Raw genomic sequence first — 13,925 nt, forward strand, 5'->3', positions numbered from 1 at the left:
GCAACAAAAAGAATAAAATATCTAGGAATAAACCTACCTAAGGAGACGAAAGACCTGTATGCAGAAAATTATAAGACACTGATGAAAGAAATTAAAGATGATACAAATAGATGGAGAGATATACCATGTTCTTGGATGGGAAGAATCAACATTGTGAAAATGACTATACTACCCAAAGCAATCTACAGATTCAATGCAATCCCTATCAAACTACCACTGGCATTTTTCACAGAACTAGAACAAAAAATTTCGCAATTTGTATGGAAACACAAAAGACCCCGAATGGCCAAAGCAATCTTGAGAACGAAAAAAGGAGCTGGAGGAAACAGGCTCCCTGACTTCAGACTATACTACAAAGCTACAGTAATCAAGACAGTATGGTACTGGCACAAAAACAGAAAGATAGATCAATGGAACAGGATAGAAAGCCCAGAGGTAAACCCACGCACCTATGGACACCTTATCTTTGATAAAGGTGGCAGGAATGTACAGTGGAGAAAGGACAGCCTCTTCAATAAATGGTGCTGGGAAAACTGGACAGGTACATGTAAAAGTATGGGATTAGATCACTCCCTAACACCGTACACAAAAATAAGCTCAAAATGGATTAAAGACCTAAATGTAAGGCCAGAAACTATCAAACTCTTAGAGGAAAACATAGGCAGAACACTCTATGACATAAATCACAGCAAGATCCTTTCTGACCCACCTCCTAGAGTAATGGAAATAAAAACAAAAATAAACAAATGGGACCTAATGAAACTTCAAAGCTTTTGCACAGCAAAGGAAACCATAATCAAGACCAAAAGACAACCCTCAGAATGGGAGAAAATATTTGCAAATGAAGCAAATGACAAAGGATTAATCTCCAAAATTTACAAGCAGCTCATGAGCTCAATAACAAAAAAACAAACAACCCAATCGAAAAATGGGCAGAAGACCCAAACAGACATTTCTCCAAAGAAGATATACAGACTGCCAACAAACACATGAAAGAATGCTCAACATCATTAATCATTAGAGAAATGCAAATCAAAACTACAATGAGGTATCATCTCACACCAGTCAGAATGGCCATCATCAAAAAATCTAGAAACAATAAATGCTGGAGAGGGTGTGGAGAAAAGGGAACACTCTTGCACTGCTGGTGGGAATGTGAATTGGTTCAGCCACTATGGAGAACAGTATGGAGTTTCCTTAAAAAACTACAAATAGAATTACCATATGACCCAGCAATCCCACTACTGGGCATATACCCTGAGAAAACCAAAATTCAAAAAGAGTCATGCACCAAAATGTTCATTGCAGCTCTATTTACAATAGCCCGGAGATGGAAACAACCTAAGCGCCCATCATCGGATGAATGGATAAAGAAGATGTGGCACATATATACAATGGAATATTACTCAGCCTTAAAAAGAAATGAAATTGAGCTATTTGTAATGAGATGGATAGACCTAGAGTCTGTCATACAGAGTGAAGTAAGTCAGAAAGAAAAAGACAAATACCGTATGCTAACACATATATATGGAATTTAAGGGGAAAAAAAATGTCATGAAGAACCTAGGGGTAAGACAGGAATAAAGACACAGACCTACTGGAGAACGGACTTGAGGATATGGGGAGGGGGAAGGGTGAGCTTTGACAGGGCGAGAGAAAGTCATGGACATATACACACTAACAAACGTAGTAAGGTAGATAGCTAGGGGGAAGCAGCCGCAAGGCACAGGGATATTAGCTCGGTGCTTTGTGACAGCCTGGAGGGGTGGGATAGGGAGAGTGGGAGGGAGGGAGACACAAGAGGGAAGACATATGGGAACATATGTATATGTATAACTGATTCACTTTGTTATAAAGCAGAAACTAACACACCATTGTAAAGCAATTATACCCCAATAAAGATGTTTAAAAAAATAATAATAAAATAAAATAAAATAATTACAGATACCAGGTCAGCACAGAGTACCAAATAAATGCTCAGAAATACTCATTGAGGGGCTTCCCTGGTGGCGCAGTGGTTGAGAGTCCACCTGCCGATGCAGGGGACACGGGTTCGTGCCTCGGTCCGGGAGGATCCCACGTGCCACGGAGCGGCTGGGTCCGTGAGCCATGGTCACTGAACCTGTTCATCCGGAGCCTGTGCTCCGCAATGGGAGAAGCCACAACAGTGAGAGGCCCGCGTACTGCAAAAAAAAAAAAAAAAATACTCATTGAATTGAATTTGAGAGAATTAGAACTAGCAATAAATAAATAAATAAATAATAAGGTTTGAGCTGAGAGCTAAATAAACCTAAGTATGTTCCAACAACAATTGGACCATATCTTACAAGAGAACTCAACATCTCAGAGTTATAATAGCATTAAAGGTCTACACAAAAGCAGATATGTACCATAAAACCCTGAGAAAGGATCATACAACTTCTTGGTGAACATCACCAATGATGGAGAATGCATAAACTCCTGAGATACCTAGTTCATTTTCCAAAAGCTCAAATTGTTGGAAGAGAAAGTAGATTTTCCCTTGCTTTGCCAATACATTATAATGCAATCTTCCTTGTCTATCTCTGCAAATGATTATGAGACAAACCCCTCCCCCTGCAAGTAGAACATCAGGAATCTGCAGCTTCACTGCAAGAATAAGCACCAATGTGTCTACTGATGCATGCATTTGAGCAGTGGTTGCTTCTTCCTGCTGGCCATGAATTTCAGCTTCCTAGGGATTCATGGCTAAATGTCCTTCCACAGAAAAGACAGAGGTCCCTGGAACAAAAAGGATTACAAAGCATGAAAGCTTTCAGCAGAAAAGGGGAACTGAAAAAGTGCCAACTTGTAGGGGGATGTGGAAGTGAGAAAACCTTTGATCAGTACTTCATTAGAGGATTGAAGAGGAAAGGACTTGGAAGCTGACGGAAAATCAGGCAGACTAGCGGAGTCGTAAGCTTTAAATGTTCTTTTCAAAGGGTTTACTTATTTATTGAATTTTATTTTTTTTTTCAGTTCTCTTATTTGTGGATTTCTTCTAATTTACTAATTTTCTGCTAAGCCTACCGGTCAATCAGTGCTTAAAGTGAGTATGATAAGTTGATCTTAGAGCATTCTACCCTCTGAATATATGCGTACCATATGACAAAGTTAGGCTAAATGGTGATGGTGAGGGCATGAGAGAATTTGTAGGCAAAAGGGAAGGGGTTGGGGGTTAAACACTGTCACTGATATCAAATCACTACGCAGAAATCTCCTTGTAGGAAGACAGTGAGCCTGATTATCCAACACCTTTTAGGTTAGGTATAATATCAGCCTCTACCCTGTAACCCTCAATAAAAATTAGCTCAAATACTTGAGCTGTTGCTCAGTTTCTGGGGAAATTAAATATCACAGAGTCAAACTAAAGGAAGGATAAGTTTTGGAAAATTTTGAATAATAGTATATTTTATGGAAAACAATCTTATTGCATTTGAATACTTGCACTATTAGGATTATTTGCTAACAGAATGTTAAGGTACTTTGTCCTTAAAAATACATTCTTAGATTTTTATTAATATACAAGTTTCAATTATAATTAAGTAGCACTATGCACTAAACACTATGTCTATCTTAAAAATAGGAGTCAGTCTCCTAAATAGGCTGTTAAAGCCCCCTAATAATCCACTTTATTATCTTAGATTTGTAAAGTATTTTTTCATACATATAGAGAAAATAAATCTATACCAAGCCAGTATTCAGGATACCCCTATTCCTCAACTGGTGAACTTGGTACGGAAAAAGTTTTTCGGTTCCAGGAGGATTTTCTTAAACAACGAATACTGGTGGTTTTGTCCCACTTTCCATAAAACAGATTTTCCCCCATACTTCTTATTCCTCCCATTTTTCTAATCACTTTCCCCTCCCTTCTTCTTCTCATAGTACTGATTTTCTCAAGCTGTTCTCAGTTAGGCAGTGTCTGCAAAGAGCGCTGATGTTTCCACTCTGAGAAGTCTCCAGTGATTACCCCCAGTCTCTTTCATGCTAGAACTACATATTTATCAACCCCAGAGAGCAAAGACAAGGCGGCACCAGGGTTGTGAGTGATGTGAATTGCTGTCACAGCAGAAATTGTGCTGGGGAGGTCTCCAGATAGGAAAAAAAAAAGAAATCTTTGGGTTGGGGAGGGGTGAAGAGCCCAAAGAAAAAGAAAGGAAGAGGTGAGTTTAAAAAAAAAAAAAAAAAGGAAGAGGGCAGTGAGCAATTAGAGAGGACTCAGTAGTGTGCACAGTCCCTGCTGGAAATGCCCTGCAGTGGCCAGAAGTGGGTCATAAGTGTAATGAGCCAGGCAGCCTGACATCTGGACTCTTCAGTCCAGCCTCGGGTTTCCACCTGGGTCTAACAACTTGAGAACTTCAGAGCTGAGAGGTAAGTGAATGATTTTCTTTGACTCTTGTCTCCATCCTTAGACATGGGAACATATTTCCTCACATGGGATAGAGTGTACCCTTCTTGACTAACCAGAAATAAGCAGAGGAAGCTACAATCCAGACTGTATCTCTTACCTCCCTCAAGGCCTGCACTGATTTAAGAGAAAACTTGCTCTGACCCTTGACAAAGTTCATAACTTACAAGTTTCTAATTAACATCCACCCCAGGCCGTTGAATTTGTAGAAATGCAGATAATGCTCATTTCTAATAATTTAATTAATCCAATGACAGCCATCATTTTTGCAAAGACTATTTGGCTTCAGGAAAACTGGGTGAGAGTGATGCACAGTTCATCCAAACTATGGCTACTGCTTGTGAAACTTCCCAGAGCACCTTTGATCCTGACAATGGATTAGCATAGTCATATGGCAACCACATTTTCTGAACCTCAAACAGGGACATATTGGCCTAACAATAGGAAAAAATATTTGATAATGGAAAAATGGTAACCATCTTACTCACACTTCTTAGAATGTTTGCTGGTCCCTCTTTGCTATCCTCTCCATGACTTTCTTCACAAATTATAGATTGAGAATAACTTTTCTTCTACATACTTAATTTTTCTTATCTCCAAGCTTTACCCTTTATTCCTCTAGCTTTGTGCTCCATCTTGCCACCTTAAAGATAGCATTCATCTGTGAAATTTGTGTAAAATCTAAATGCTACTTAATCAATGCTACATCATTGTCCCCAAAACACCAATGGTATTCAAGCAAAAGAGGAAAATAGGGCAAGACACATACTAATTCTATGAAATCTGCTTCAGTTCCTTGAAAGGAGCAGAGAACAAAACTCCAGGTTAAGAGGTTGGGCCCCACACTGCACTAACTTCCTCAGTTTCCTGGCATTTGGGGAAGTAGAGAGACTATTTCTACTTTAAGGAAATTCATGCAAGGAATTGTGGATCACTCTAAAAAAAAAATTGTGAACTGGTTAAAGTTTTACTTTGGCACTTCTGAATTTCTCTTTCTTCCCCATCTTTCCCTTGTCCCCTGTCTCCTTTTCTTTCTTAGTAGGTCTAAGTTGGATCCTGACATTCTGTATTTCTAATAAAACCATAGCTGATTTCAATGCTACTTGCCATGAACCACATTTTGAGTAGCAAGACTAGATATCCAAAATATGGGACAAAATGAGGTCAATACAAAGCTATGTGTATTTTCAGATCATTAAGAAGGACTGAAGGAATGGCCCTCTAACTGTTAAAGAGCAGAGAGCAAACAAAACATAAAACTTGGCATCAAAGAACATGAGTTTATATGCAGACTTTGACATTTGCTACCTGAGCGACCTTGGACTAGTCATTAACATTTCTGATGCTTCATTGTCCCATCTGTAAAATTAGAATTTTAATAATACCTACTTCTTCTGGTGGTTGTGAAAAATCAAAAGGTATAATGTGTGATAAAGCCTCACAGTGAGAATCACTTACTAATACAGTTGAATTTAGCAGGCCATTGCAAGAGATAATTTTAGGTAGATGGGCTTCCCAGGGCCCATCAAATCATATGAGCAGATTATGTGTTTATTCTGCCACTTTAACAGACAGTCCTAACCAAGTAAATGGGAATGTACAAAAACAAACATCACAATTAGAATCCATTGATTTAAGCTGGTTACTTTGTTTTAATCAGTCATCCAGTAGTTTTGGCGTAATTTGATATGTTTTTATCTTGAACATATGCTTCCGGAGTAGTCTCAGATCCCATAGCTTTAGCAAAACTAAGATAAATAGCTGAGCAAAAATTATGATCTGTTTATTCTTTTACTGTATCTGAGTCCTTTACTATTATAGTTTTTCTAGAGGCAGGTTAGAGGTGCTTACATGTCCCAAGAGAAAGAGTAGTGTGCTTGCGTAACCAAACGCAGGTTCGGCCACTCGCCACTCAACAGCTAATAAATCGAGGGATAAGTGTTGGTAGAAAGGGAAGATGCTTTATTCAGAAAAGCTGGCAATCTGGGCAGAAGGTAGACTTATATCCAGAGACCATTTATGAACATTCTGCTCAGCCATGGCAATCTTTAAAGGGGAAAAGGGAAAACAATCTCAATTAATCATTAAGGCAGGAGGTCAGATTCTTTGTCATTGTTTTATTGCATGCTTAAATGACCAGATGACTTCTCCCAATCTTCCTTGGGACTCTGTCTTGCATGGTCCACCCGCAGTTGAATGTTCTCTTGCCCTTGTGGTCCATCTGTGCCCGTGGGGTCCACCTGCAAATTTACTAAGGAGAAGCTAGAGGTAGAGAGTCAGTCATTCTTTAACTACTTAATTCTTCATTCTTACTTCTAATCCAGGAAAGGAATCAAAAGGTTAGTCAAGGCATTGTGTACATTTAGTAGAGCAGGAATCAGGAGCTAGATTCAATGTTGCCTAGTGATTTCATCTTTATGATTAGGGTCTGAGGAAAACAAGGATGAACAAACAGAAAAGGGGCAAAAGAGCCACCTATACTTGGCATATAAAATACCCAGCTCATTGGGATTGCAAGGAACTCATGGTATTCTTTGCATGACTTCCCAACAAAAGGAAGGGGGAAGCAACTTGTTCCCAGAATAATTAGAACAAAGTGGAGGCCACCTCCTGTTTGCATCCTGTAAAACACAGGGCTATCTTCAAATGTCATGAATGCTTTGAGGAGAGCTTAGCCACCTTGTGCTAAGATCTGACCCTGTTTGGTACCATTAATGAACCTAAGTTTTTAAGACACAAAAGACTTCTGGGATGTAGTGTCCAGCTCCATGCAAGATCAAATCCAGAAGTTCACAGTGGAGGAAAGAGAACTGGTAAGCAATATGAGAGTGGTATTCAATTCACGAGACAAGTGAGTAACCAATAGCATGAGAAAAAATGAATGTCCAGTATCAGAAGTTCATTAGACAAGAGAAGAAGTTGAGAGTTTCCAAATACAGAACTGACAAAACCAAATCAAGGATTGGTGCCTAGGAAAGTAGATGAGGTGACAGGAGTTGGTAAGAGGGAAGCATTTATTAAGCTATATGACAGTTCTGCTTGACTTCTTCCCTCCAGCTCAGGGCTGTTGGCATGAGGCATTAGCACTAGCCTACTGCTTTGGCTACCAGGCATCTTATAGGCACCACCCAACACCTAAATGCATGATAACATGGCCTTACCAGGGATCCAAATGCAGCAAGGCCCTGTGTATTTTATGTCCATTGAAATTGTAAGTTATTGAAAAACAGACCTATATTTCTTTTCTACACTTTAGTTCAATGTCCCAAACAGAATTGAAATAAATTACTAATGAATGAAAAATTGTGATAAAGCCTCAAGTCTAATGCATTTGGGATGAGAAGGAGTTACACTAATTTGCGGACTTAGTTGCACCCATTGCGTTCAGCTTTCCTGAACCTGTGTAGAAACACAGCTCCTATCTGCAATATACACAAGGGCATTACTGCTACTGGGTCCTTTGCCACAAAAAGCAAATAATTTGATTGACTTTGGACAGGTTCCAAGGCTGGACTATTGGGCAGCTTAAGCACTGGGATTTAGACAGAAGATGACTCCATATCAGAAAAGAATGCATTCTTCTCTGTAGAAATTCCCAATTCCTTGCTCCAGTTTGATCAGAGAAATTGTCAGCTGCAAACTCCTAGCTAGAAGTGAGTTTTTCTCTTGCCAATCTGGATTATGATAAATATCTACCCCACCCGTGTGTTTTATTAGTCTGCCTGCTGACAGGAAGGGACTCAGCAAGTTGGTAATGTGGGAGATCCCTTTCTGATATTTGGCACAACCTGATTTGATCTGTAGTTGTTTTATTAATCTTTTCCCCACTAGATTTTGGCTCTATTGGATTTGAATGACATCTTTAAGGGGAGAAACAAAGAATTTGCAATTTTTTTCCCAGCAATGTGCAAATTGGCACTTAATTGAGAATTAATGGTGTGCTAACTGCTCGCTGCAGCCATTCCCTCTGCGAATTGTACTGGGAGTGCTTGCACTTTTGACTTTGACATGCTTTTTATAGGGGTACATGAGTAATTTGATCTGTAAAAGGGAGAGAAGATTCAATCTCCTGAAGGAAAAGTACTAATTAGCAGCACAATCTAACTGCCTTTCTCTGCCAGGGTCTCCTCTTGCTATGTTGGGCTTAATGCAAACCCCTGTCATGCTGAGTTTCTACACTGGATTGTCCAATACAGCCTGTTTAATTTTAATTTCCTTTAGTAGAGTTGATATTCAATTAGCCACACCAATGAAGGGATGCTTTAGTACAGATAATAATTGCTTAACTTTGTATAGAGCTTTAGAGTTTACAAAGCACTTTCACAATTGCTCTTTATAGAAATAATTGTATTTAGCAACAATTATTAGCCCCATTTTATGGATGGAGAAATTTAAGTAAAAGATGTTAAAGATATGTCCAAGGCCTCATAGTAAGAAATGGAGGAGATAGAGAATCGAGATTCCATCATTTTTAATCCATTGTTTTTTTCTACTACATCAAAAAACAGTATGGTTGATACTATTGTCTGAGATTCACAGCAACACCCTTTTTAATCCCATGTCCATATTGTTCATTTGTTCATTCATTTTTTCAACATAAAGATTTGCTGAACAATGCTGCATAAATAATACCTGCTAAATGTCCTTGGAGAAAAAAAATGCAAGATTGGGATTCTCAAAAACTTCTTGAAGACACGGCAAATATACATAGCATGTAAGTATTAATGTTAGACAAAAACCCAATCCTGGAGGGTAAGAACTATGTCTGGTTCATCATTGTATCCTTCTACAGTCCCTAACATAGTGCAGGACCTAGCAGAGAGTAGGCAGTACATAAATACTTGTTGGAAAAAAATGAATAGCTATGCCCTGTCTTGTTATTACCTCCTTTGTCTTTTCTTTTATTTTTATTTATAGTATTGACACTACTACTGTAAACATATGTTTTCATAATTGTTTATTCTCTGTCTCCTCCACTGGAATGTAAGCACCATGAGGATGGGAATCTTTCTCAGTTTTATCCACTTATATATTTCAAGCATGGAAAACAGTGACTGGATTTTATTGAATAGATGGCCCCAAACTGAATGATATCATTTGAAACCTGGCTTGGTTGTCCAGAAAACTCTAAGATTAAATGTTGCATTTTTTGCTTCCCTGCTTTTGAAAGCCATAATCTGAGTTTGGAAGCTTCATTCATTTGCCTGTCTAAAAAGAGAACTGATATCATTCACTGAAACAAAATCTTCTTATTTGGGAGTTTCTTCCCAAGTATGCTGGGACAGTTTGGAGAAAAAATAATGTATATATAGATCTATAACCCTGTCCCTCTTTCCAAAGTGTGAATTTCAGTGGTCTTAGAGGGACCACTGACTATAGGGAAAATCACAATAATAGTCTTCACGTCCCAGAAATGACTCCCTGTTGATTTAGAATAGCTTCAGAGAGCAACATGCAAACGGGCAAGTGGATCAGAGGACTTCAGTGCCTTCATCAAAAAGCCTGAGACACTGGGCCATTTTCTGATCTGTAGCAAAAATATCCTTCCCAGGATTCTTCCTCAACTAGGACTGAGGGAATGAGAAGAGGGGGAGAAGAGGCCTCAGCCTCCTGCTATGAGGATGTGAGCTCTCCAGCTGTACCAATCCTCATTAGCACCCAGTGGGGGGGAGGGTGGTGGGGAGCAGGCAGCAAGTATGTGGAAGAGTTTTTGGCTCAGAGCCCAGCCTAAGAAGTCCCCTGAGATGGTCTTTAATAAACCTCCTGGGAGGGACTGGAAAAGTTAATTAGGATGTATAAAGGTAGTTTGACTACTTAAAATCAGAAGCAGTTGGAGAGTATCAAATATGTTTTAAATCCATTTGTTTTACCAAGGGGGGTGGATTTCTTGTTCATGGGGCTTTACCATAAAAAACATAGTTAAGATTACAGCAGGTGGTTGTTAAGAGAAGTTGGGACATTCAGAGCATTATTATTTCACATGACAGTGGCATGTAGCTTCTGAACCTGTTCTGTCCCATTTGATAGCTACTAAACACATATGACTATTGAGCACCTGAAATGTAGCTAGTGAGACTGAGGAACTAAATTCGTAATATTATTTAATGCAATCTAATTTAAATTTAAAACTGGATACTGGATTCTGTTATTAGAAAATTTTAGAGTATATTTGGAATAACAGGGCTATGTACATCTACTTCTTCAACTGTAAATTTTATTAACTCTAAATGTTAACCATGTATTTCTGATGAATATTTAGTGTCTAAATTCAAATGTGCAATAAGTGTAAAATACACTGGATTTTGGAAGGTTTTATAAAAAATGTAAACTATCTCACTAATTGTTTATATTGATTAAATGTTGAAACACTATTCAGGATATATTACATTAAGCAAATTATATTATTCAATGTAATTTCCTCTGATTTTCTTTTACTTTTAAAAATGTGACTACTGGAAATTTTTAAATTATGTATGTGGCTCACATATTTTCATTGGATAATATTTTTCTAGAAATAGTAAAGCACTGTCTTGGGCTGAATTGTTGTCCGCCCCACCACCACCACTTCATGTGTTGAAGTCCTAAACCCAATACCTGAGAATGTGACTATATTTGGTGATAAAGTCTTTAAAGAGGTAATTAAGGTAAAATGAGGTCATTGAGGTGGCCCTAATCTAATATGAGGATGTTCTTTTAAAAGAGATGTTTAGGGAACACAGAGAAAAGACCATGTGGAGACTCATGGAGAATATGGCCATCTACAAGCCAAGGAGAGAAGGCTTCAGAAAAACCAACCCTGCCAACACCTTGAACTTGGACTTCGGGCCTCCAGAACTATAGGAAATAAATTTCTGTTTAAGTCACCCAGTCTGTAGTACTGTGTTATGACAGCCCTAGTAAGCTAATACAAGAACTAAACTTAAGCCTGCAACAGGAGAAAATGTCAGAGCAGCAGCTGCTAATCCATGTTACTTGTTCATTGTCCATCTCTCCCACTACACTCTAAGCTCTATGAAGGAAGGGACTGGTCCTTTCTTAAGCACTCTGTATTGACAGCACCTGGCACAGTTTCTGTCACAGAGTAAATGTTCAATAAATGTTTGTTGATTGAGAAAGTGATTATCTAACTCATTCAATCAATGTAAACAGCTAATTTGGGTGACTAGAAAAAAATGTCACCTATTTCTTGTTAGCATGGGTTTATGATCTGAATTTTTTTCAGATAAATTCTCACCATTTGTTTGACCAGGATCAACTCAAATATTGTGTCTCAACAACTGGTATTGGCTTTCTTAAATATGAACATCCTCTGAGATTTTAGACCCATAGCTAGGTAATAGTTTCATTTTATAAAGGGATATAAAATCAGTTTTAACATTCTTGGTTTCCTCAATAACGTTTCACTTGGCACTCATAATAACAATTTGATTAACTGAATTAAGTGAAAGCCTTAGAGCTGCTTGAAGGGCCATTCACAATCCGGTCATCCCACCAGTGCAGGGTAACCTACTTCAAAATCTGTTGGATACTCAGTTCTGATGGATATTTTTTCCCCTCTAATATCCTCACCCTTGTGATTAAGACATCTTCTCCCCCAATTCAAACTACACTTGCTTCAGGACTACCATTAGATAGTCCCTCCTTTTTAGAGCCTATCCCTACCTCTCAGGGTTGACTTTGCCTGTCCAAGTAGAAGTACTGAACAGCCTCCTCTCTTTGCCTGAACTAGCAGTAGTGCAAAGCCAGCCTGGATTCTGAAAAGTTCAGATTCTGCAAATCTGTGGCTCTATCAATTAAAGAGAATCATAGATACCTGCCTGGCATGGAGCTATTGATTTTCTACCTAAGCTCACTGTGATCACGTATATTTCATTTCATCAGTAGGTAGGTATTGAGCATGTAGAATGTTCCTAGCTCTGGGGATGTAAGAGAGAGTCAAACAATTGTTTATATTACATGGATGGATGCTAGGGGTGTGTGTGGAGGCAAGAATTGGTAAGATGGATGTGGGACAAATAACTTTCTAATAAGTGTATAATCTGAAACTGAGAAAACTTATAAGAAACATAATTACTATTATATATATATATATGAAATGGGGTTGAGGGAGAAATGTCTATAAAGAAATAGTACATAAGAATATGTAACAAATGAGTCTGACCTAACATTGACTGTCAGGCAATTATGAATTGAGATCTGAAGAATACAGTTGCACTAAATGTGGTGAAAGTAAATAGGGGAACCATAGAGAGCATCATAGGCAAAAGTCCAGTGATGGAAAAACACATGGGACATTTGAGTGATATGAAATGAAGATGAAATGGTTGCCAGGGTACAGATTTTTGGAAGCCCTCATAATTAGTTGGGATTTTTGTCTTTCTTTAAGATATAGTGTTTGTAAAAGGCCTGATATAATCCTATTTGTGTTTTAGAGATGAACGTTTTGGCTTCTGGATAGAAAGGTAATACTCATGTAGAAAATTAAGAACACGTGAAGATATTCACGTCAGGAAGCTATTGCAGTAGACCAGGTAAGAATGGTAGCTAAGGGACTGGAAGTAAAGATGAAGTCAGATGGATGGATTTGGGTCTTCTGTTACAATGCTTCTGATACTTTAATGTGCATGTGAATCACCTGAGAATCTTGTCAAAATGTAGATCCTGATTTAGTAGGTCTGCCGTGGAGCCTGCAGATAGACCTAGAATTCACTATTCTAACAAGCCTCACACAGAGGCAACTTCTGGTCCTCGGAACACACTTTGAGTAGCCAGACTCTAGTCTAGAATCCACTGGACTTGGTGATATAGTACAAATGTGGAGAGTAAGGTTTTTAGGGTAATGTTGAGCTTAAAGGGCTTTCAAGACTTCCAAGAGGAGATACTAACTAGGAAGCTATATAAATAGGGTCTATACAGAGAGAAGTTCTTGGCTGGGGATATAAACTTGTGAATCATCTGAATACAAGTGATAACTGAAGATAAGGTTGTGGATGTCATATCTAATGAAAAATAAAGAGTAAACCGTGAAGAAGGCCTAGAACCAAGCCTTAAGGAAAAATAACACATGAAGGCAAAAAGGAAATCAAAGCAGAAGAAAACCAGAAGAGTCTTGTGATGTGAAAACCAAGAGGGTATTTCAAGAAGGATATAGAGATCGAGAGTTGAATATTCCTGGCAGATCAAATAAGATTAAAATCAAGTTGTTCTGTTTGCTTTCACCTCAGCTCCTTATTGGGACTAGAGTTGAGTGGCAACATTTTCACCCACTTTCCCTTTGTCCTCTTTCATCAGACTGGACTCCATTTACATGCACTTTTCCCATCCCTCAGCTTCAGGCAGATTAACTCAGTGACCTTGGAAGCCAGGTGTTGAAAATTGAAAAAACTGTAAGAAAGAAGGGACGTGGAACTCTAAATCACTGCTTGGAGAAGGGACAGTCAGAACTATCATTTTTAAACTTTACAAGGAGAAATACATTTATGCCATGTTTGAGCAATTA

The 13,925-nt window shown here is 38.5% G+C and overlaps 1 long non-coding RNA gene across 2 annotated transcripts in view; it reads left to right on the top strand.

Annotated features, from left to right (window-relative positions):
* Window positions 1-12,013, top strand: part of LOC114898216 — a 33,524-nt gene extending 21,511 nt beyond the window's left edge. For both annotated transcript variants that reach the window (XR_003794302.1, XR_003794303.1), the window contains 3 exons: window positions 2,998-3,067; window positions 9,029-9,140; window positions 11,127-12,013. This is a non-coding gene — a long non-coding RNA (uncharacterized LOC114898216). The remainder of the gene's footprint in view (window positions 1-2,997; window positions 3,068-9,028; window positions 9,141-11,126) is intronic.
* Window positions 12,014-13,925: the final 1,912 nt, after the last annotated feature.

The sequence above is a fragment of the Monodon monoceros genome, unplaced genomic scaffold (genome assembly GCF_005190385.1).
Source record: "Monodon monoceros isolate NGI ecotype Baffin Bay Population unplaced genomic scaffold, NGI_Narwhal_1 Super_Scaffold_18, whole genome shotgun sequence".
Taxonomy (NCBI): domain Eukaryota; kingdom Metazoa; phylum Chordata; class Mammalia; order Artiodactyla; family Monodontidae; genus Monodon; species Monodon monoceros.